General features: G+C 39.5%; 1 long non-coding RNA gene across 1 annotated transcript in view; it reads right to left on the bottom strand.

Annotated features, from left to right (window-relative positions):
• Window positions 1–7,322: 7,322 nt before the first annotated feature.
• LOC116788153 overlaps window positions 7,323–25,532 on the bottom strand; it is a 228,514-nt gene continuing 210,304 nt past the window's right edge. Inside the window, exon 3 of the long non-coding RNA XR_004357553.1 lies at window positions 7,323–7,418. This is a non-coding gene — a long non-coding RNA (uncharacterized LOC116788153). The remainder of the gene's footprint in view (window positions 7,419–25,532) is intronic.

Raw genomic sequence — 25,532 nt, forward strand, 5'->3', positions numbered from 1 at the left:
TAGCAGAATTTAAATCAGTCAAAGTTTAACAAAAATCCCAACTTTTTAATGTGAAAGAATCCCATATAAATGGAATCCTATGACAGAAGTCTTCAGTGCAGTAGGGTTCCACATTTTAAAAACTGAATATTTTCTGAAGGGAAAGAAGTTTTCTGCTTCATGACCAGAACTCAAGAGCAATTGTTGAACCTACAGAAGCGAAGCACAGAACCACTAAAACACTTCATTACACCTTCTGAGCACTGTTCAAATACCAGTATTTACCTCTGAGGCTGCAACAAAATTGCATGTTTCTGGTCTGGCAGAAAGAGCTTTCCAGAATCAATATTCATACCTCTGTGGGGAAACACATCTAATCTCTACATAAGCTCTATATAATTTTGTTATTATTATTTATAAGACAATATATTGGGTAAATAACAGCAGCTCCATCTACGTGTGGCATTAACAAGAAGCTGATTTCAGAGAGCAGCAATTTGTAAATCAGCCTTTTTAAAAGGAAGGAATGAACACAGCAGCATCCTAATGTACTAAGCAGAGCAAGATCTGCAGAGCCTGAGAATCACCCTTTGAACATCTTCCCCAGGTCACGCACAATCCTGTGGGCTTAGCATGAGTTATTCCTTCTCTCCATTTTATATATATCACTTTTACTGAATAAAATATTCTCTCTGAGCTAGAACAGGAGGTTTTTTAGTTTAGGCACTGCAAAAACACATAGCCTGGAAGGAAACTGTACTCCTCTGAAAAGCATATATCTAGACCAACAAACTCAGAAAGTAATTGGAGGGAAAAGTAGCACAACACAATATTTTCACACAAATTTACAAATCTGAAGTGTGTTAATGGCTTTACACGGACTTCTTAACAGAAAACATTGATTCATGCTTCTGTAGCTTAAGTAACATTAAAAAATAGAGTGATTTTTCATTAAAGAAAAATGTGAACCTGAATGAATGCATGGACCTAAAATTTTTCATGAAGAACCTGGAGGTCACAAAGTATGTACAGAACTATTTATAACACCTTAAAACCAAACAGACTTCATCCAAATTTTAAACATTTTCTAGCAATTGTTCTGAAAGATGTTTAAGCAGTGGTATCAATTCCAGTGAGATCAAGCTCACCATTTGGCAATTACACATGCCCTGGACAAATGAAAAAATGGCATTGTCATAGGTTTACTTGTTCTAAAAAGAACCAAGCAGGGAATTTTTCTTTCCCCTGCCTTGCTGTAAAAGAAAGATGTTGAATGAGGGAGGGGGAAGGCATAATTGACCTACAAAAAAGAACTGCTCCTCCAGAGATCCAACATCAGCCCCTGTTGACCGTGGTTAGAATTGTGCCAAAAAGCAGAAAGTACTGAACTGTTTCCTTTTTTGAAGGGTATTTTTGGTACAGGATTATTGTTTGGTTGATTTTGTGTTCTTTTGTTGTTCTGTCAATACATATATATCATTTAATAAACGGTTGTTGTTTTTTTCCTTTCTCATACTTCCTCAAATGAAGCCTCTTAATTTTGGACTAAAAATTTCTTGGAGGGAGGAGTTTCGTCTTCCTCATAACTCATCCTACTTAGCAAAACAATTCAGTCTCATTAAACTGAGAAACAGTGGAGTGCCAAGAGTGGCCAATTAACTGAAAATGAGAGACAGAGGGTAAGGGCTTTCTTTCCAGGGTGGAAGGTCTGTCATTCGACTTCTGAATACTTGCACTGAAATTGGCCGTCTGACTTCCAGAATTGAATACGGACAAAGACTCCTCCCAATCAAAAGGTGCCACCATAGAAAGCTCTTGCTGCCCATGGAGTGCCCAGGCTGGCCTACCAAAAGCACCCAAACCCCAAAAGCTAAAGGGTTTATTTCCTAGGGGAAAGGGCTGTTGTTCTCTTTTTTAAGCCCTGTGCTGAAATTCCCAGTCCAACTACCAAAATTCCATATGGACGAAGATTCCTCCCAGACAAAAGGTGCCTGCACAGAAAACTCTTGTTGTCCATTTAGTGCCGAGAGCGGCTCACCAACTGCACCTGAAACCCAAAGGTTACAGTCTGTCTTTCCTGGGGGAAAGGGCTGTTGTTGGATTCCAGAACCCTGCACTGAAATTGCCAGAACAATTCCCAAAATTGAATACAGACAAAGATTCCTCCCAGAGAAAAGGTGCCTGCACAGAAAGCTCTTGCTCTCCATGTAGTGCCGAGAATGGCAGAACAACCACACTTGAGAGATGGAGGGTAAGAACTTTCTTTCCTGGGTGAAATGGTAATCATTCACTTGCAGGAGCACTGTGCTGAAATTGGCTGTCCAACTCCCAAAATTCAAGACAGATGAAGATTCCTTCCAGAAAATATTTGGCAGCACAGAAAGCTCTTGTGGTCCTTCGAGTGCCAATATTGGCCCACCAGTTGCACATGAGACATGGAGGGTAAGGGCTTCTTTCCTTTTTTCTTTTAGTTTTCTTTTTTTTTTTTTTGTTTTCTTTTCATTTCTTTTCATTTCTTTTCAATTCTTTTCAATTCTTTTCATTTCTTTTCAATTCTTTTCATTTCTTTTCAATTCTTTTCATTTCTTTTCAATTCTTTTCAATTCTTTTAGTTTCTTTTCATTTCTTTTTGTTTCTTTTCATTTCTTTGTGTTTCTTTTTCATTTTTTACTTTTCTTCTTCTCTCTATTGTTTTCTTTTCTTCTCTCTTTTCTTTTCTTCTTTTTTCTTTCTGTACAGTAGCTGTAACAGAAATATATTCAGTTCAGATATTCTGCAGTTTTATTCTCTGCAGATATAATCAAGGAACAGGAAATACACTTATATATTTCAGTTTACCTACCAGGCCCTGTGGGGTTTTTGACATCCCTGCTTACAGAACAGTAAGACACACAATTAAAAATGAAAAAAATCTGAAGCCAAGAGTGTTTTTTCTCACACATACAAGGGATTTCAAAAATACCCAAACAGAGAAGCTTTAAGAAGAGCTACTCTGGGTAAAAGGCAATAACTGGAAGGGAAAGTTTGAGAGATAAAGAAAGAGCTTGCCAGGCATGAGTATTGTTTCATGGTTCTCTCCTCGCCACCTCAGACATATTGAAATGTTATAGGGACTTTTAGCAGTTGTCTGCTGGACACAATAATTCGTTTTTCTGGCAGATCATTATTTAAATTCATTGTGTTATTCCACTACCATACACAGGCAACTGAGGACACAGTGTAATAACAAAAAAAAAAAAAAAAAAAGGTGTTTCCAATGAAAATTTGAAATATTGTATCAGTTTATGAGAACATCAGATCATATAACCAGTGGCAAAACCTATTATATTTTAAATTATCTATATTTTTATAAAGATTATAACCTTAACCTAGCTAAGATCTGAACAAAACTAATGTAAAAAGCAAATATATTTATGATCCTTTAAGATCACTATTGCCTGAGTCTTTTCTTATGAAATAAGGAAATATGAATCCAGTTTGCAAATGTCAAACTTCAAGATAAAACACTTCATGATGAAAGAGTAGAACCCATGGATTATTCACTCTTAATTAAGCCCATGTCTGCTGGGGAAAGGGGAGAAAGAGGGAGTATCTCTGGTAAAATAACCACACCACTGTAAAGTAGCAGTCGTCTGTTTTGGGTTGTTACTTCTCTTTATGAATAAATATAGCATAAACTGTCTTGTAATTGAATAACTGAGCAGAAATTAAACTCCTGCATGAGCAAAAAGGATTTGGATCATACCTTCAGACTTTTGACAAAGAGAAATGAACCAGGCTGGAAGAGCAGAGGGAAACACATATGCTGTACGAACACTGAGAAAAATGAAGCTAAACTCAGATTACTTCAATTTTCGGAAAGGTTTCAGCAAAGGTTATACAGGATTTCAAATACAGAAAGTAAACAGGACAAGAACTGGCAATATTGCAGGCATTTCTAGCATTTACTAATTTGAGTGAGTAAATACCGAGAAATCTCTGCATAATTTCATAATTTAAAGCCATTGGTGGAAGGTGCATTGACATTTTAGGTCAGTCAATTTGCTCTTAGTTCAGAAATAAGTTTTCTTCAAATTCTGTGAAGAATTGCAAGGAAAAAATTGAGGAAGAACAGATGATCTGTGATACTGCCTTCTGTTCAAGAAGGTTTTTTCATACTCTGTCGAGGAAAAAGAGAAGATACTGAACAGAACACACAGCAGTGACATGGTGCATAGGTTCTTGTCTGGTTTTTGGTCCTTGAATTGGTCACCATCTTGGTGTAGCTCAGATAATTTTCATTCCAATTTGAGGTTTAGGAGGACTTAAGTAGGACACCCAAGTATAAGAGAACTCTTGAAACGAGAGCTCCAAAAACCAAAAGAAATTCATTTGTTTCATTATCTGTAAAGAGTGATAGCTCACAATACATGAAAACAAAGTGAAACTAAAATCTCCTTGATGATAAGGAAAAACAGGAAATATTCTACTCATTTATTTAAAAAACAAGAACTAAACCCCACCAAAACCTATTATTCATACAGAACGAGGTAAATTTTGTAATGCTTGGACACCAGCTCTGCCACTAACACAGAGCTTATTGTCTTTCCAGCTTGTAGTTTAAAAAGGCCATTTATATGATTTTTTTTATCTATGTAGATTGTCTGTCTTTCTATCACAGCCTATTGAAAATTTTGTTGATGAGATAATTATAAAATTAATAGATTCGATGTGAAACTTGATTAGAAACAGCCCACTTGATTGCAAGAGCAGAAACAATAAATACTCAATTGTCTTGCTGGAATTCATGTAATTTTGGGAGGAATATTTTGTATAAACAGTGTATCAACTGAAATTAGGAAATTTCCTTTTAATGAACCCATGAGGGTCTGGACTGGGGAAAAGGCCCAAAGAATCTTTTTGTTACCACCCAGAACACACTGTATATGTGCACTTTCAAAGCATGGAACAAACAGTGCATTTTGTTCCTGAAAAGAATTTAAAAAAAATATAAAAATTGAAGTAATCCCCAACACTTTCAGTGCTAATTTGTCAGATTATCTTGGCACAAAGTAGATAATAAGTCATGACCCAAAAGTTCTTTTTCACTGAAGATACCTCTTCTGAAGGGTTCTTTCCTTCTGATTAATGATTTGAATCTTTCAATTGCCCTGATTACAGGCTGCCAAACAACTCATGGAACCCAAACATTCTCAAGAAGTTCATCAGCACAGCATCCAGCACACATACAAACCCTGCAGGAGACTGAAGGACATGACAAAGGCACTGGGGCAGGGGCAGCTACCAGTAAACCTTGGGCCAAGACAGAGCCCATTTTTCCTCCCAAAGGCAGCATCTTGTCTCAGTTTAATGAGACTGAAGTGTTTTGCTAAAGAGGATCATTCTAAGCAATTGTAAATCTGAAATTAAGAGACTTCAATTGAGGAGTTATGGGGAAAGGAAAAAATAACAGCCCTGTTTGGTTTTTTAGAACAAGTAAACTTATGACAATCCTCAGCTAAGAGACCATTTGTACCCATGGAGTGAGTTCCCTGTTAGCTTTAAATCATACAACCTCTTTTTTCCTGAGGTGAACTCAAGTGCAAGTTGTATTCTGTGAAACACGTTTGGCACTTCTCTCAGAAAAGACAATCAATGCATTTATTGAAAAAATTAGGAGAAGCTCTCTCTGCTCCCTGAAGCCTCCTGTCCCCATGCACTGCCTAAGCTTTTCCCTTCAGCTGGCTTTTCAGCAGCAGAGTCTTAATGCGAGAGGGAATCATATTGTGAACAAACAGTCTGACTGCTGCAAGAGTACTTTACATGTTTATATAAAAAATACAAATTAGCATGTGATTCTTCTATATATAATGGAAGCAAATTGCCTGGAAGAAATCCTGCAGCTACCCACTTTACAATTTGCTTAAGACAAACATTTATTTCCAGTCAGAAAGAACATAGTAATTTTTTGACAAAGGCGACTGTGGAATTGTTTAAGTCTGTACAAGGAAAGGCTGTTCTGCTGGTACCAAGGAAAACAAACATGCCTTTACAGAAGGGACCCTTATTTTACTGCTATGTAAATTATGGAATCACAGTATCTGGGTTTAGCTGTTATAATGCTTTCAACATTCACCACTGTAACACTTGAAGACACTCTCTTTTATTAAGGAAAGAACCAAAAGAACTTTAGTCTCTAAAATAAATAAAATTAAAATCCTATCCCAAGTAAAGTTTGCTTTGAACAAGGAGGAGAACAAAAGACTCCACAGACCCTGTCAAAGATTCTGTTTCTGCCAGTCTAATTTAAAGGAAAGGCCCTTAGACCAGGCAGACACAGTAGAGAGGAAGCAAAGCAGTGAATTTGCAGAAGTGAATTTACTTCCAGACCTCCAGCAGAAGAAACACAATATAGTCAGGATACTGTGCACACACACACACACACACAGAGCCTTGCATGTCTAGTTTTTGATCAACTAAGTTTATTCTGAGTTTAGACCATCTGAGCCACACATATAAAATAAAGCAGAAAATAAGAAAAATAATGGAAAAAAAATCCAACTTAAAAAGAACCAACTCAAGCCTATTTCATATTTTCAAATACAACAATCCTACTAACAAGATGGGACAGCTAGAGTAAATGGTACCAACCTTCATCTCTCTATATACTGATTTATATACTCCACTCTTTATTATTTAATTTCAGTGTAGAGCTATAAGGGAAAATTAGTAACCACAATTTATACAGAAGCAAAGATGAAAAAAGGATTACAGTTTACTGTCACATTTGCAATCATCTGAGCACAAGCACATTAGAATAGCTATACTCCATCAGATCCTAAACCCATCCACTCCTATCTTCTGCCTCCAGCAGTGGGTAACCAGGAATGGGAAAAATGTTGAGGCAAGCAGGCTGTGCTACTTTCTCCAGCTTACCCTGCCAGCCTTGCCTATGTAATGAGGAAGATAATAATGACATAACTGAGCTTTCTCTATGCTGACAAGTGATATCTGGGGTTTTAAGATGCTGCAGAATATTATCCCCATGCTGTAACACTCAGTGGTTTTTGCATTTCACACATCTGACTCCCCATACATACACTTAGAGCAGGAAGACAAAGAGATGGGAACTGCACGTTGTTAAAACAGAAGCTAATTTTTGGATGAGGGTCAATATCTACTTACAGGTTGTGTTTCAGCTGAAGGTACAAAGGCACTTAAAGCAATGAACCAATCAGCATATCAGGCTAGGCTTGTACCAGTCTCAGAGTTGATCTGTGTAAAGTTCAGTATGTCAACAGGGGCCAATAATAAAGCTGAAATCCCCCCAACATCAGTTCTGCTGAACCAGGAAAAAACCCTACCTTTTCCATTTGCCTGGCTTTCTTTGGTTTCTTTTTCCTTTAAGACACTCTCATTGAAATTTATGCATCATGTCACATCACTTCAGCTAAGGGAACCTGAGAGGAAGAGTAGGAAGCATCTTCCTCATCTATCTGTAAATATGGAAGAAGCTGCACGTTACCAAGATGGGCACAAGCAGAGTGGTTAATTTTTATTTTTCTTTCTCCTGTGCTCTAATCCCATGAAAAGCTCTCCAGCAAATTACAGGCATGGACTTGGATATACACCAGCAGGCAAAAGGCTGAAACCTCAAAAATCAGTGTAAAGCAGCAGGTTCTAAACACATTGGGACAGCAAGAGTATGGTCCAGCTGCAAACTCACATCCTGTGTTGCCGTGGCTTCAGAGAGAACAGAGAGTTTTGCACAGATTGAATGAGTTTATACTGCCTCCTGAATGAGCCAACAGTCTATCCAAGGCTGCTGTTGACAACTCTCAGAAGTAAAAGTAGCTGTTAAATCTTGAATTAGTTTGAAGTCAGGCTCATTAAATTTGGAAATGAGCTACAAAGATGTTTTCAAAAAGAATGAGCGAGTGAGTCAATTTTTAATTACTTATCAAGGAGGGGTTTTCAAGAGAGGTCATCTTCACAACTGTGTAAAGCAATAAATATAACACATTTACAGCTGATTTTGTTTTCATGATAAGCACCCAGAATTTCAAGGGAGTACAGAGATCAAGAATGGCTTGCTTTGACCAATATTTATGTAATATTCTGTCTTCCAGCACAGAGACACAAAAAAGCATGAACATAACAATCTGCTCTTCTTAAAGGAAATAATCCATGTATTTACATTTGAGCAAAAATAACGAGACCTTCTGTTCAAGTCATCTGAAAAAACTTCCTTACACTCCAGTCACACATGCTTTGACCAAAATCTGGCACTCGTACAGCGAGTTCAACCGCTGGAAGATTCTGCAGGTCATTACTTGTAGCTCTCCTTGCTCATTCTCACATTTAATCTGGCTGCATCCATCCAGTGAAGGCAAATCAACAGCGACAGAGTGATGTACTGGAATTATCATTCGTGCCAGAGTGTTTTATGGTGCTGAGTGCATTAGGTTACCGCTTGGATGTGGAGTTTTTACCCCTGGCAGCTGCTCTCACTGACCTGCTGTGGTTTCTAAGCATTGTTGCCTGGCAAGGCTGCAGGAGCAGCGGCATTAGAGCAGATGCTCACACCACCTGCTGTGAATTTTGGGAGGCAGTTTCCTTCCCCCACCACCTTTAAGCAATTCCTCCTTTTCTGCCATGGGTAATCCAGAAACCTTTTTTTAACGTTTGTTTATTTTGTTTTGTTTTGTTTGGGTTTGGTTTATTTTAAGGCAAATGTCTGTCCAAATATTGTCCCTTATGCAAAGTACTGCTTATGTGTCATCTCTTCATGGGGGTCTGCTCTCTCATCCCACCTGTCTCTGTGATCAGGAGACCTTAATACATCCTGATAAGCAAAAAATACACGACACGAACTCTCAGAAAACTTGGGTCTGCTTTTATCAAGGACTCCCCCTACACTACAAATACCTTTTAATGCATTTTAATCTGACCAGAGGATATCCTTGCACCCACAATCATAATCACAGGACCAGATGGCTCTTGACCTCCACCACAACACCACCACCAAACCTGTTACACCATGGCCTGTGAGCACCGGAGTGCTCTGCACAAGCCAGCAGAATAAATCATACCCATCCATAGAGCACCACTGGGTGGTTGCTTCCAGTAGATGACAGGGGATTTTTATTTCCAGAACAACAGAAAATGGGGATTTTGAGGCTAAGAGAAAACATGTCAAAATGAGGACCTTTTGCCTCTGAATAATTCTTTTCTCTGAAGTTAGATCAGCTTCAATAACAAATAACTGGGGAAAAGAGACTTCCAGTAAACGTAGGGAAGATGTGACATGACACTCTAGGATAGAGAAAGAAGTAATTTAGGAGAGAATGGAACATTTTACATGTTATTATATTACACATATCACACATTATTATACTATTACACAGCTGAGCTCCCTGATTATGCCAAATAGGGGTTTAACCCTGACTTTCAATCCTTCCCTCACCTTTTCTCTTTTGAACAGAAATGATTGCTATTCTTATTCCAGTGCATGAAATCTGGATATATGTGCTAGTACTCAGCAAAGAGATTGCAGAACATATCAGTACCAACAATGTTGTCTGCCACATTGGTGAAACATCCCTACATATTTTGAAATGCATTTCAATGACAGACTGGCTTCACAAGGTCAAAACCAGTTTAGTTGATTATTTTCAGTGCATATTCCCTCAGCACACAAAAGACTTCAAATTCTGACAACCTATTACTGAGAAGTATATACTTTCTGATAAGAAGATCTAAGGCTCTAAATTTGGAATATTTTCTGTGTTACTAGAATTAAAAGTATTGAAAATGAAAAGTTCCAATTAATTCAAACTCCAGTGTAAGGTTTCACATTGTCAATTTTTCTACTCTGAACCAGAGAAGTGACAAAACCAGTTAAAAGAAAATAAGAAATAATTAACTAGTAGAAGTTTAGCTCTAAATACAAAAATCTGGAATGCTCCTGTGGTTTGGTAAATGTAATCTATTGATAAACTTCTCTTTTACGAGGTTACCTGACTGAAAAAAAAACAAATTATGGAGTGATTAATTAGCAAACATACCAATTAATAACTTAGAAGAGATTCTAATTTGAAAACTAAGTACTGACCATATTGCTTCTTACTACTAAAAATTCTGAAGTAGCTACCAGAAATCAAATACCCTTTTTAAGGGTGAGCTCTGCTATACAGGAAAGTCGTGAGGAGCAATAATTTTTAAGTTTACTTTAGCTAGGTATCAATACAGCATTTTTATTTTAAAGCCTTGAACTTGGAGGCTTTAACATTTCATTATAAAGGCTTCCCAGGACTTTGAGATTTTTAGATTCAACTTCAAAGACCAGCATTGGCTTTTAAAGCTTTCCAAAGTGTCATGAAGCATAAAGCTGCATGATTTAGGTGGGTAACCGAAGGTCCTAATAAAAACACATTCGCTTCTGCATAATCCTGGAAGGAATGGCCTCCAGCAATCAACTCCCAGTTTGATTTTCAAATTCTCCAAGTATCCAAACTTGTAGTGTCCCAACATCCCTGTAGTGGTTTGGACTTTGTTTTCCCCCAGAGGATAAGAAAAGTGGTAGACCCCAAGGGGTGGAAACCCCTGGAATTTTTGAATTTCTGTCCAATGAGCGCTCCTGCAAAAAATGTAAACATATCACAACCAGACCGGAAGAGAAGAGTTGTAGTTTGAGGTTAGAAGAAGGTGGCCATGTTGTGAGCCACGAGGAAGGGGCTCTGAGCCCCACAGCGGGGGCTTTGGCCCCCCAGCCCCAGCTGGAGCCTGTGGGGACCTGGAACAGCATAATGCTGGGCTAGGTGCCTATAGTTATGCTGGGAGATGTTTTCTCCATCGTGGGCAGTGGCCGTGGCAGTGGCCGGAGAAAGCAGCAGCCAGAACTGAACCGAAGAAGCAACAAAGACATGCAGCACCAGAGAAGGGACTCCTGGAAGGAGACCTGAGGGAAGGAGAGTCAGCAGCTGAGTTCTACAGAGTTCTTGGGGGTAAGAACTGATACCAGACCCCCCATAACTCCTTTGAGACCTCCTGGAAGGAGGAAGTTGATAGACTCTTACTTGAAAGAGCCTTGAAGTGCAACATGCACTGCAGAGAGGAGCTGAGAAGCTCGGACGTCCTGAGAGCTCAGCCAGGACGGAGTGTGGGAGGTTGGCCTTGAGGGCCCTCCCTTGCTGCAAGCTACAAAGAAGCTCGCAGCCTGAGACAGGGCACAGAGGCCCTGCAAGGAGCTTGAATCTCCTGAAGATACCAGACCGTCACGAAGACCCCCCTGTGCTTCGTGATATGACCGTGGTGATACGACCTTGTCTGGGGTGACGAAGCCCACGGAAGACCACTTGTTTGGAGAGACGAGTGGCCGAGGGGGATACCCCCCCCCTCGTGTGTGCTGGCAGAGATCCAGCTATCAGCTGCTACAAGAAACAGAAGAGACAGAGAGAGCCTGCTGCCTTAGAAGATGCTGCTGCTTAGTGACTGCTACTCTGAAGAAGCTGCTGCCCTGAGAGACTGGAAGGGATCTGTCCTTCTTTCCCTCCTGGACTTTTATTTGGAGGGGAGAAGAGATCTGATCCATTGTAAATACTTATGTCATGGTAGAGATAATTGTAGTCGTGTGTATAATGTATTGTAGTATTTATTTGTATAGTCATTGTAATATATTCCCTTTCCCCATTCTGAGTCTGGTTGTGTTTTGTCTGGAAAAAACCCATCTCACATTGGGTTGAGATGTGGGAGGGGGGATGGAGCTAGGGAATTGGAATTTGGGCTATCTCAAACCATGACAATCCCCAGCATTATTTTTCCTCTTTTGGGGAAACCCACAATCCCATGACCATTTCTTGGGATGCACATAAACAGGCATCTGGAGGCTACTGAGGCACAAGACTTCCTCAGTCCGGAGAGACACCTTTAGCAAAACGCTCCAGGATATATTTTTCCACTCGTGGTCTTTTGAATTTGCCTTGCCATAAGGACACAGCATCAATGGATGTACCAAAAAGTGCCTTCATCCCTCGCTGCACACACTCCTGCAGCAGGTGGTGGATGAGGGATGAATTATCTCCAGATGAACCTGGTGCTATTTCACTTACTCAACTAAAGCTCAAACCACCGAGCTGGTACATTAAAGATGATTCCACTAACTTCACTTTTAGTCAATTTATGAAGAAGAGTGCACTTTTTTAAAACACAGACCAAAGGTACCCAGTTTCAGCAGATGGCACAGAAATACACACTCCAAGTGCACAGATCCAAGCTCCTGCAGCTCTGATTCCATGACAAAGAGTTAACTTTCATTCCAGCTCCCTCTCTCAGCTCATCCAAAGTAGGTGCTCATAGACTGGTCTGCACTCCTGCTGCCTTAAAATGCTCTTCAGATATGTCTAGCCTTATTCTGCAGTGTCTCTTTCACCAGGATTTAAGTTCATGCAGAAACTGGCTTATATGTCTGTGTTCTAAGTCTGGGTTATGGATTCTGTGCTTGTACAATCAGTGTCCAAAAGTTGTGTTTTAACACTTGAATTCAAAATAACCTGGATTTTTATTTTACTGCATTTTGCAGGCAGCTATTAATCCATATCATTATTTACATTTCAATATAAAATTCTTAATGCAAACTACAAAAAAAGTATCATAGTTCAAATGAAAATAACTTATCTATGTTTAGACCTAATTATTTTTTAGACCTAATTATTTAATCTATTTTTTTTAAACATATCCAGGAATCTGGCAATTCAATTTCTAATTCCAAATCCATCAAGATATTTAGGTCCTCCACTGTCTAGATGCTTCATCTAAATCAAAATCAGTGGCATTCAATGATATCAGTATGTTCACTGAACAGGCCCTTATTATGATTAAGTTACTTCACATGAATATTCAGTATCTGTCGTATGCAGGGATTGCTGCACATCTCATTAGATAGGACAGTTGTATATAAGGAATATTTCAGAAGTGTTCACCTTTGAACACTTACAACTCTAACTGGATGTGGCACTTGGTGCCATGGTCTGGTAACCACAGCGGTGCAGGATCAAGGGTTGGACTTGATGATCTCTGAGGTCTTTTCCAACCTGGTTGATTCTATGATTCCATGACTCATTCATAGCAATTTGTTACATTTATTCTTGAAATTCTTAGTGTACCTAAGCACACCTTATATATGCTTGTTAGGCTCATAGGCCCACACACAGAGCACACACTTTACAAGGAGTGCACTCCAGTGATACAGAGGACTAGATACAACAGCATTTGTGTAGAAACTATTAAGTTTTGGCTTGGAAGACTCACCACAAGGAAAAGCAAAGTCATGCCAGGAAGTGGTTGGTTTGATAAATAATGGAAGAAGATTTCATAATACAGAACTCTGTTATCCCTTCAGCATAAAGTGCGAGGGAGGAGAAAAGCTAATAACACGGTGGCGTAAATTTCTCCTAACGGAAAGACAGGCAGATTCTTCCCTCAGGGGAAGCAGGATTAGGGTTTGTACAAGGACTAAAAGCTAGAAGTTACTCCAGGTTTACCAGCTGGTGAAGAACTGAGCACAGCCTGCCTTTGCCACTCACCCTACGAGACAGCAGAAGTAACTGGCAGAAGGGGCAGCACTGGAGCGTGAGGCTGCTGAGCTCCCAGGCACAAGAAACCACCCAGGCTGCTTGACAGTCCCCTGGCCAGCTCTGCACTGTTAGCAAGTGATGATATAGTGTGCAACTTGTCATGATTTCATTTAAAAACCAAATCAATAAAGGAAATTACATTATTCTTATTGGAGGGATTGAAAACCCCTCCAAGGTTTAGCTGCTGTCAGAACACCCTGCTGCTAGGCAAAGAGTTGGGAAAAAAAATACAGGAATTTCTGATGAAGTGCATTTAAGAATTTTAAAAAAGTTTACTTCATTCAGTGTGCAATTCTGTTTTTGTAACCCCCCAGGGTTCAGCCACCATGTATTTTGTCAGTTCTATCTCTTCAACCATATACCACCGTCTTCAGCTTCATTTCTGAGCAGGGACGTGGGGGTGTGATGTAATCATGCAGTCTAGTTTTTCGAACGATTCAGTGTTATTTGGGTGTCTCTTTGCTATCTATCATCTAGAAATTTATACTGCTTTTCAGATCACTCAAAGGAATTAAAGCTCTTCAGGACATAATTTCTTTCCCTGCAATTTCTTTCCCTGGCAAAAGCAGAAAGAGAAATTCAATCTGTTTTCACTGAAAGACCAAGAAGTATTAGACTACACACTCATGCTCAGACAGCTGTACATAAAGGTGTCTGGCTCCACATATCTTAATTTTCTTCTCCTGAAATCAAGAGTAATCATTGTGTGGACATGGTATAAAAGCATGTTGAAAGTGAGCCTCGTCTCAGCTGAAGCAGAGATCATTTCCTTTTGATGCAATACAATACAATCAACATGGGTGGCAAACAAAAGCTTCGCATGAGGGCTTACAGAGCACAAACAAAAGAGCAGCCCGAGGGGCAGATAATCAGTTTACACAGAACTTACTGTACCCATGTTATCAAGATGAAAAACAGCAGCAGAAATTAAGCTGAAGTGAAATTTCATTTTAGGATTGCTGAGTACGTGATCAGAGAGACCACATTAGGTTGAGAACCACTACTCTTAGCAGGCTGCTGGTGAGCACTGCTGACACTTGTCATCTCTGCGTGCAAAGGGCTGAGCAGGTACTTTCAGGTTCCGTTGTACAGTTCTGCCTGTCACTAAAGGCAGGCAAAGTCCTTGAACTGTTACGGCTCTTCCAAAATCCCCCAGGAGAATCTGGTAGCAGCTGAAAGGACCTGGAGGATTAAGCACTTTGGAAACAGTCTACATGCTGTAATTTGAAACACTCAAACTCCCGTCTCCTGCCATCGCCTCCATGACAGCAGCTGCTCACGTTGCTGCCACCACTGTGCCTGTATCTGTCACCATCCTCTCTCTCCTGACACAGGGTCAAGCAGGAACAGCAGCAGTAGAAAAACTGGAGTGTTTTGTTTTAAAATGGCCTTTTATTAAACGAGCTTAGCATTCCTTGGTTAGTTAACTATTTGTCTAAATAACTTCCTGGGCCTAACCATCGTCCTAGGGGATGTCCACTTCTGTGTTTTGTAAAGCTCTGAGGTACCATCCTCTGTCTGTCCTAGTAGCATCACATCATAAAACATGAAACTTTCTGCTATGTTTTCAGTATGGTATAGTAGCCATTTTTTTAAACAACACTGTGTGTTTTAATAATAACATGAAGCATCCGTTGTTGCATCAGTCATAAAAGTGCTCAGACATTTGTAATAGGTCAAATGTTACTAACCCAGACTGACATCAGAGAGCTGAGGTCTAAAATGTTTCCTCAGGGGAACAAATGTCTGTAAATAACTGTATTGTGTTTAAAGGTCCGAGAGCAGGTGCTTTATCACTATGACCTGTTCTGTGCCTGCCTTGAAAGTCCTCCCCTGTAAAGAGACTTCAACAGCACTTTCTTTATTCATTATTATTATTTATGGAAGGAGATTTTTATGCCACGGTAGCTAGAGACATTTGCCTGGAATATACTTAAAAAAAAAAGAAAAAGCCTTAAGAGCAATAACCCCATTATATTTCAAAATCAATTATTTCTGTAATAGTTCTGCTGATATTTTATGGGTATTCCTTTGTACTGTTTGTTTAATACAGAAACCAGATACCCTTTGCATTCAGGAGATGTCATGGGCCAGCAGGTGTTATTCTGAGTGAGGACTGACAAACCACAGGTTGCCATTTCACCATTACAGCATCCTCACTCCCCATGCTCCATATTCTCTATTGCTATCATCAAAGTAATGAAGCATCTGAGATGAAAGGTGGTAAAAAAATTTAGTATCACTGCTATGAATTCTTCTGTTCCAGTTGCTTTGCTTCTCATTTCAAATCACAATCCTCTGCATAGCCACAACATCATAAGCTATTGCATCAGAAGTGATTAAGATGTTATAAAAAAATGAAGGATTATCAAACTGAGGGAATCCTGGCTGGTGCAAAGAGATGAACAGATGAGTAACTCTCATCCTGTATGTAAAGTGAAGAAGTAAAATACACGTTCAACAATATAAACTACCAGCTGTGACACAAATTAGTATTCCTCTCTTGACTTTCCCAGAGCTATGTTGATTTACCTCAGGCAAAGATCTGTTTCATGGTTTAGCCTTGTCATATATCATCAGTAACTTCTTTGCAAGTTATCAGCTGTGTGCCCTTTTGACCAAGAAGGCCAGTGGTGCCCTGGGGTGAGATAGGAAGAGCATCACCAGCAGGTCAAGGGAGGTGACCCTGCCCCTCTACTCAGCCCTGGTGAGGCACATCTGGAGTGCTGTGTCCAGTTCTGGGCTCCTCAGTACAAGAGAGACATGGAGCTCCTGGATTGGGTCCAGTAGAGGGTAAAGATGATTAGGAGACTGGAGCATCTCTTATGAGGAAAGGCTGAGGGAGCTGGGCCTATTCAGCCTCAAGAAGAGACAAGTGAGAGGGGACCTTATCAATGCCTGTCAGTATCTGCAGGAAGGGTGTCAAGAGGATGGATTCAGGCTCTGCTGGTTCTGCCAAGCAATAGGACAAGAGGTAACAGGCAGAAACTGATGCCCAGGAAGTTCCCCCTGAACATGAGGAAGAACTTCTTTACTGTGCAGGTGACTGAGCACTGGAACAGGTTGCCCAGAGACGATGTAGAGTCTCCCTCACTGGAGACATTCCAGAACCATCTGGATGCAATCCTGTGCCATGTGCTCTGGGATGACCCTGCTTGAGCAGGGAGGTTGCACCAGACGACCCCTTCCAACCTGACCCATTCTGTGATTCTTTTCTACATCATTACAAATGTCTCTTCACTGCAGCATCAGCAACACTCTTCAACATATACACAGCCTCCTCCCTGATGTCCTCAATTTCAGCCTTATACTACAGTGACTCTCTCATAAGACAGTCCTTTCTGAAGAATGAAACACTTCTAAAACAGAAGTTATTAGAGCTTTACCAGTTATTCACCAAGGATCTGACACATTTGCTTTAAACAACTATTCTTCCTCTTATAAACAGTTTTGATTTTTATCACATTTAGCAAGCACTACATTTTCCAAATTCTTAGACTCTGGTTCCAGCCTTTTTACCTTCCTGTGTCCACTGTTTAATGATTCCATATAGTGAAGCTGTGCATTTTCTCACAGACAATGCTCCAAAGGGGAAACAACAGCTTTTGAACTCTCTCACATGGCTAGCAGTCTTCAGTTTGCCAGCAAAAAATGACTGCACACTTCATTTACCACACACATTGAACTTATGCCTTTGTATTTTTCTCTCCTGGTCGACTGGAGAAACCACAAGGCAGGCAAAGACAGAGGACACAAGCAAGTACATATACACGGATAGTATTTAGCACAGGAGTAACTACTCTGCAAAGTAGCATCACTCAGGTAATTCTTCACAATCCAGCAAACATGAAAGCTTCCACTCTAAAGCTTTAGAAAATTTTTCATAGAAAAGTCAAAAAATCTCAATACTAAGTCAATACCCTCCAGGAAGTACCTATTCTGTATTTTAAAACAGATATTTTCAAACAGCTTTTGCATTTCAAACAAACTTTTCATTCCCAGCAAAAAAAAGAAAACTGCTAGGCAAAAAGAAAATGACTGAAGTCGAAACCTGTCCCAGTTAACATTTGCCAACAGAAAGTGACAGTAGGTGGGTAATTCTTGTATATTTACAGCATCATGACTCCTGCCGTTACTTGAACACAGACATCAACTGGGTCATCAAGTCCAATTCTCTGCTGTCTCAGGCAATCACATTGTACAAATCAGTTTGTACAGCCTCCTTGATGTTTTTTCCCCCACTAACAATCCCTAGATAATATTTTGCTTTATATGATGTGTAAAACTGAGTATCAGAAAGTATCAGAAGTGTGACAGTTTGTGCTTTAATAAGTTGCCTGTCAATATTTGTGATGCTGCCATACACATGTAGCACTACGTCACACCAACGGAGGTGCTTTAAGTTAACAAACCAAAAGGATTTGGTTAAAACTTTGAGACCAGCATCACCTTGTTTCATTTACATGTTTAATATTCTAGTTTGCTAAGTAGCTACTTGCATACACAACCTTCTCAGGAAATCACGTTGCTAAAAGTTACCTTGCATGTGCTAACCGTACACACGGCTGCCTTGCCAATTGTGTACATAATTGCCAAAAACAAACCAAAAAATTTTGGTCCTCTACCAGCCAGGATTACTCCATGTAGACTTTTGAAAACCTGCTTCCTATCCTGCACGTCTTAGACTAACCTGTTGCCAGAATAAGACAAGTGAAAGAAACTCTACTCCCATGAATCCCTGCATGAAAGGAATGTGGGAGGAGGGGAAGGAGCCACTTACGTCCAGTTATACTGGAGTCACTTTCAATGGATTCAATGAAAACAGTATGAGAGGATGCTTGAATTGTTTTTTCCCTGCCTTCCAGCACACTGACATATGCTGAGCTTCATTGCTTCTGAAAGCACCCTTGCAGCCATTCAGTGAGACTTTAAAGCCTCTTTTCGGAATAGTTTGAGGTAAATGAGACTATTTTAACTCATTCAGAGGTAAAATGGTCTCTCTCAACAGTTCCTTCAGAAATATCTTGCTTTTCTCCATTACCTTCACCTGTAGCATAGCTGCCTTCCTACCACACATGTTTGCAAGGGAAAGTGGGCATGTTACTGTGGTCAGAAAATGACACAATTCTACAGCAATATCTCCACCACTGTTTCAACCCACACTTTGAGGAATCACTAGTTTCTTCACCTCTGAGAACATTGCTCATTTCATGTGCAGTGTGTACATTTCAATGCTACCACCTCAAACTCAGAATATTTACTTCGCTTCTATTTCCCATTTTGGCTGTGTCTTCAACTCCCTACTCATTCACTTCTCAGCATCTGAGTAGGCAAACACACCACAGTTCATCTGGATCATCGCTCAAGTCTTCAAGTCACTGTCTAGCTCCTCCTGCTGATTCACAGGCTTAAAACTCAATAACCACCACTGGTTTTACAATTTCTAAAGCAATCTAATATAGAAGGGAGTAATTACATGAAGAAATTGTGCTTCCTACAAATAGTAAACAAGGTGATTCAAAGGTACATAAATACAAACTCATTCTTGCAAGAGTTAGAAAATTAATTTCTGACACATGCACAGTTGACCTAAGCTGCAGGATGACAATTTACACTTGTACAAGATTGGACATCCACCCATTATTTCTTTTGCTTCCACTGTCTGATAATTTCCTCCACAGCTTGTGTTGCTGGTATCCATGGCAGCTGCTCATCCCACCAGGGGCCGAAAACACCCTCCAAGTGGGGACACAAAGGAAGTACGTACAGTGGGTAGAGGAAAAGAAAATAACACTCAGAGGGTTCTGAAGTCAAAAGGGTTGCACTTTGATATTTAATTAGAAAAAGCATATTAATTAGTGAATATCAAAAGTGAAATAGGTCAGAAGACATAGACATAAGTGATAATTAATGTACCACTAAAATAAATGCTAAAAGCCAAAACCAGAACAACCCCTCAAACAGTAATTCTGTCCATAATGAGTAAACAGTGAATCCTGCATACTTTTTATGCTTTTTTTTCTTGCCTTTTCCTCACATACAGGCAACCACACTATTAAGAGTCAGTCAAAGGAGATTTTGGCACTAGCTAGAGAGCAGTAGAGAAGAGAGCACATCCTGAGCAATTTTTTTTTCCAGGGGCTCTTTCCTTATTTCTAGCTTCTGCCAGATTTCCCTGAACATAATTCAGTCATACAGAGGGAACAAAAAACTTTGCAAAAATGTCACAGTAAGATTCTGCCAGTGAAGACAATTATTTTAAAGTCAGTGTCTCAGCTATCAGGACCCAAGTGATGCAGAGATCAGGGCTGGTGGGGAGCACAGGGGCAAAGCCCAATCTGCCCCCACAGAAAAGTGCCAGACTTCAAGTATCACAAGTTTGAGAATTTGTTTAGTATGTACAACCAAAACATTTACCAATAGCATGTAAACCTCCCGGTGGAATTTCTAGTACAAACTGGATCAAGGCAATTCATCCCTGAGTACTGCACCACCTGAACACCCACATGGTTTATGTTTAAGGATAACAATCTTTCCCCAAGGTTTTATCATTAAACCTAGCCCCTGAATTTCCTCTTGCAGTAAAATCTAGTGGAAGATGTGAAAATAAATATCAGACAAAACAGCCATATAATAAGAGGCCATTAAAGACCCTGACTAGTTCATAGAAAGTAGTTGATTAGAGTATATGATTGATCAAGGCCTAAAACAAGGCCTTATAGTGCTATTTCTGTTACAAGTTTATTTTTAAATCTTACACTACAATAAACTGCAGCAGGAAAAGTCAAGTGCTGTATTTCATATATGAGATAATTGAAGAGTATCCAATTAACAAAATCTTTGAACATCACTGAAAACTTGTCACTAACTGCAAACCTTGGTGAAAATAAAACTAGGTAGAGCAATTACTGTTACCATCAGTAAGAGATAAAGCAGGAATTTCATGAAGAGGATTAATAATAAAGCAAAGCAAACATGTTATCACAATGTTTGAGAAGGTAGATTTTTCTCCACTTTATTATTTCTACTAATAAACTAGAACAGAGAGAAAAAATACATGGTTTGAGAAATTATCCTGATCATCTAGCTACTTATGAATTGTGAAGAAAAATACCACTGCAGTACTTCACATGAAAGCCAATTAATTTCCTGTAGCAAATCTCAACAGATCTACAAGATTCAGGAACAACTTGAAACTTTTGAGCTGAGACGGACTGTAAACCCTTGTCGAATTCTTTTTCTGGAAACCTGGCTCCTGTATATCCTATAGTCTCATACACCCTCACATCTACCTGGAGATGAGATCTAGTGCAGTCTCAGGGTCCAGGAGTCCTTGAGTCATGATCTTCCTTCCAAGATGCTCATTAAAAAGTGCTAATCCTTTTTATGGGTCGGTGGTAAAGTAAAAGTGGAGGCATTACTTTGCTGCTTCCAACAGCTTTACTACTAATTTTTGCATTCCCTTTACTCCTATTTTACTTTAATCTGTTTTGAATTGCCCATGATTAAATCAGGAAGATAAAAAAAACCCCAAACCAAAACAAAAACTTACCTTAGTGAGTAATAGAAAAGACAAAAAACTCAAACCACAAAAAATTACAAAACCCTTGCCTGAGAGGAAAATGTGTAGAACTTTTTACTTCCACTAGTAACTTGTGGAGCAAAGCAGTGATTAGCCATTAATTATCCATTAGTAACACAACATTTTTATCATCTTAAATTGGATGGCTGCTTAAACTTGGGAAAAGTCTTTTGGGAACAGTACCTTGTCAACAGAAAGTTTGGTTTTGCTTTTCTTTGAGTACTCAATTTGACATTTATAATCTACTAAGGCCAGCATTTTCTGCTCAAAAAATATGAGAAAATATATTTTTTCCCATCATTTCTCAATCTGAAATTGTACAGAACCTCTTTTATCTAAAGCTCTCCCTTCAATATTTGATCAGGCAGGGCTTTGGCCTGGTTGGAGTGTAAACCAATCAATAGCAATGTTTCTGCACCTTAGCTACAAAAGAAGAAATTCCACAGTGAAGTCTCTGGGGCAAATATCAGTACAAAGCAAATTTAAAAATCACCCCCATCGGGTCTGAATGTACAAGCCAAAAAAGGTACCTTTCTATTCACTTCTCTGACACTGAAATGTTCAATAAATGCCAAGAGATAAGAATTTGTTGAAACAAATTTATTTTCAGTTCAAATCTTTGAACGAAACACTGTGCATTCCATGTGGGTTTTTTCCTACTTGCTTTTGCACCATAAGAAGTTCAAGTCTCCTAGGCAATTGTTATACTGTGTATTAAATCCACAGAAAAATGAGGCTTGAACTCAAACCTCTCTCTCCTTCAAATGGAAAAAATGGTAAAAGCCTAAGCCTTACGATTTAAAATTTCTAGCCTTCCTCTTGAAACTTCAGGGCAGCTGAGATCACCTCCTAGGGCTTCACAGGAGAAAAAAACCACTTCAGACTGAGAGCATGTTTAGGAAGCTGCTCCTAAGTCCTCCTCGAGCTGTTCCCCTGCTCCTTTCTGTCACATGCATCTGCTGCGTGAGCTCTCAGCTAACCCTTCCTCAACTGCATCACTACTCTAATAAAAGATACTTCCCAACAGCCTGCCTTCCTTCCTCTCATTATAACAAAACATGAGGTCCTTGTGGTGCTCTCAATGGTCCTGAAAAATTCTGAAACGTTGTGAGCTATGGCTGTAACAAAACCTGAACGCAAACAGCTGTGATTGAATTTGAGGATCTATCTTGTACCATTTCCTAAGCCCAGGCTTCCATTTCTGCTTTTCCCTGTCTGCAGAAACAGCACAGTAATTCCCAGATCAGTAGTAAGCTTAATCAATTAACCTTGAGTAGTTCATGTCTTTAAAACACCTCGAGATTATTACACAACAAGCAGTAGAGTTGCATTGCTAGTTAAAGTTCCTTGAATTATATTTGCCCAAGACTAACTAAAGGGAGAACAAGCATTTGAAGAGAAAACGTGTGAAAGTATTACATAAACAAACCCTCAATTTAATACCAAAAAGCAGCACATTTAGAATTATTACAGCCTGAAGTAACTGATAAACAATCAGTATTTCACCTGAATACATATACTGTAGTAGAATTACTGAAATTACAATACCCGATGGTGTTCCTTAGAGAGGACTTAATACTGGGGAAAGCATTTTTTTTACATAAGCACTGCCCTGCCTATAAAGTTAACACAAACACCCTGCTCAAATACATAACCAATTATTTTAATCAGATACTCCAGCAAAACCCCCCAGCCATGTACATTGTACCCAGCGACCGCACTGATAAGTGTTCATCACAAAATATTAATTGCATTCCATTAAAAATACTCAAACACCCTATATGACTGCAAATACTGCGTGCCAGTTCTCTCTAATTGGTCCAAAAGGAATATTTTCCTTTACCTTTCGTTTCCATGTGAAGTTCAAAATTGTTCTGGAACTTGACAAAGACAATCACTTTGATGTTTCTTTGCGTTAGGAAAATCTTTACCCAATAAATTACAATTATGTAAATATTAGCCCCCCTGGGGTATAAGTGCCTCTTTGAGGCATAAGATGATTAGAGCAGAAAAATTATTAGATTTGTCCATGACCATGCTATCCCTTCCTTCCTCAGGAAATTCTGTTATCAAAGAGTTTAATCCTATTCCCACTGAAGCAAGTAAATTTGGCCACCGAGTTAAATGGAAAGAGAATTCATTTCCCCCATTCAGGCAGTACTCTAAAAGCCTAGATGGTAGTAACATCTCTGGCATGAATATTTAGTTACAGTTTTTAACACTGTCCTTTCACAATCGTGAATGCTTTTACTATTAACATTCCCTTTCTCCTGACATGAAAACTCAAGCTTTTTCGAGAAAACTGCAAAATATTGCTAAACCCAGGTAACAGCTGGACAGCAAACACACATGTCTGTGATCACACATTGTGGTCAGTGCAGTGGGATTGCCTGGTGATGGGGCAGCACACAAAAGCATTGCTTTTGACATTAATGCTTAGTGGATGATGGCTTGACCTGATGCCTGCAAGGCTGCAGTGATTACAGGATTTGTGCAAGGCGGACAGCCAGGGGTGCGTAAGGAAGGGAACGCACATGAAGAAAAGCACGTTGTTTTTTGTAACCCTGATTACATCAACAAGCCCTTTCTGCCCCCTTTGCAAAAGGCACAGTTTGTACTCTGCTCCTGGAGGTTTTATGTTAGGCTGAAGAGTCTGTTTGAGGTAGTGAGTAGTCTCCTCTGTTCCATCCTCTGCTTGTGTGATTATAAAAAGGCTCCAACAGAGCTCAACCTCCTTTCCCTCGGAGCAGACCAGCTGGTTTGTGATTTGGTGTAGCTGTTTCCCTATGGGTTTCTCGTTGTTGAAAACCATAAGACAGACATTCTTAAGGAATGCAAAGGAAGACACTGCCTCTTACCAGCAAGCACAGTGGATTTGAGCCGGTTTGTAGACATACTAGACTTCAGTGACGGAATGATGAGGGATTATCTGAAGTTTAAGGCTTTATCGTTAAAAGTTGAGGCCAAAGAGAATATAGTCTCCTGAATAATTTACACATAAATGTCCTGAAACACATTTAGGAGAATGAATTAGGATAAAGATTAGTGTAGAATTTTTAAGAAAGTTTTTTCTTTCATACATAGAATAAATTGAAAAGTGAATGGAGTTACATGTTCGTATTATAACACAGAGTAGATACCCACTTCACTAAAGGGTTAGTACCTCATGGTACCTTAGGTGTCCAGCACAGAAATAGGACAACATGCCAGATCCCAAATGTGTAGTGAAGCTTTGCAAGTTTGAACTGTTTTCCAGAAGGGAGATTATGATTCTGCAGGTTTCAAGGCTCGTCACCTGCTTTCAGTTCACAACACCTGCTCAAAATATTTTTTATACATACATGCATGCATGAAACTAACGTCTTCCTTTAGAAGCCCAGCAATAATTATCAAGAATGTTGGGCATTGTCTCTGTATTTTTAAGGATGTGGCTCTGCAGGTGGTTTAGGGTTTGAAAACTAACATGTAGCAGTATATACTGAACTTCAGGAAACTTCTGGGTAGGACTCACAGAAGTGCTTGGTCAATGCTTCACTTGCTTTATTGTCCTGAAAACAAAACCTGTGCCAAATGTACTTGATGACTGATATTCTGAATCTATGAGGTAGTACATCTACATTGGAGATAAAGAGTGCAAAACCTGTACTTTGAAGCAAGGACTCTGCTCCAGGTTTGGATAAGAGTCTGTAAAATAATAAGTTATTTTTCAGGAGCAGTGAATCAAATATACTGTTGTTCAGCATCTTCCTGATGAGCTACTTTATTCCTGTAATTCAGGCTAGGGCCTAAGATCACTCACACTTCTGCATTGAAGCATCAGGGTCATCAGTGCCCCTGATATGCCTGAACTGATACCAGCCTGATGGGCCTAGAAAAGTCGTGGAGTGTTATAGGAATATCTGATGTTTATACCATCAGGTGGGGACTCCTGCCAGCCTAGCTGTGGAACGCAAGTTTCACTTGTGTTTCTGTTATGTCTACATTATGTTACACTCACACACTAATATGTGTATAAATATGGTTATTATGTTACACACAGATTAATCTTGTTTCCCCTCCCTTAATGCTATATTTTTGTTGTATACAGATTTGGTACTTGTGAAGATAATTTTCTAGAGCTCATCACTACTCACACGAAGAGATTAAGCCAGTGGTGTGGTGTCTGCTGAGTTTAAGAGCAGCTCCTGGTCATCTGAACCTTGAATTTACCAATTCTGGAAGCATTACCTAAGCATCTGCAAAAAGTTACAAGTTTTGCCCCAGTTTTCTGAGGCAAAATCACTTGTAGCAGAGAGAGATAGATGAGCTCCCAAGGGCTGCAGAGGAGCTTTCGGAACTAGGATATTCTCGAGCTGCCA

Source organism: Chiroxiphia lanceolata, chromosome 6 (assembly GCF_009829145.1).
Source record: "Chiroxiphia lanceolata isolate bChiLan1 chromosome 6, bChiLan1.pri, whole genome shotgun sequence".
Classification (NCBI taxonomy): Eukaryota; Metazoa; Chordata; class Aves; order Passeriformes; family Pipridae; genus Chiroxiphia; species Chiroxiphia lanceolata.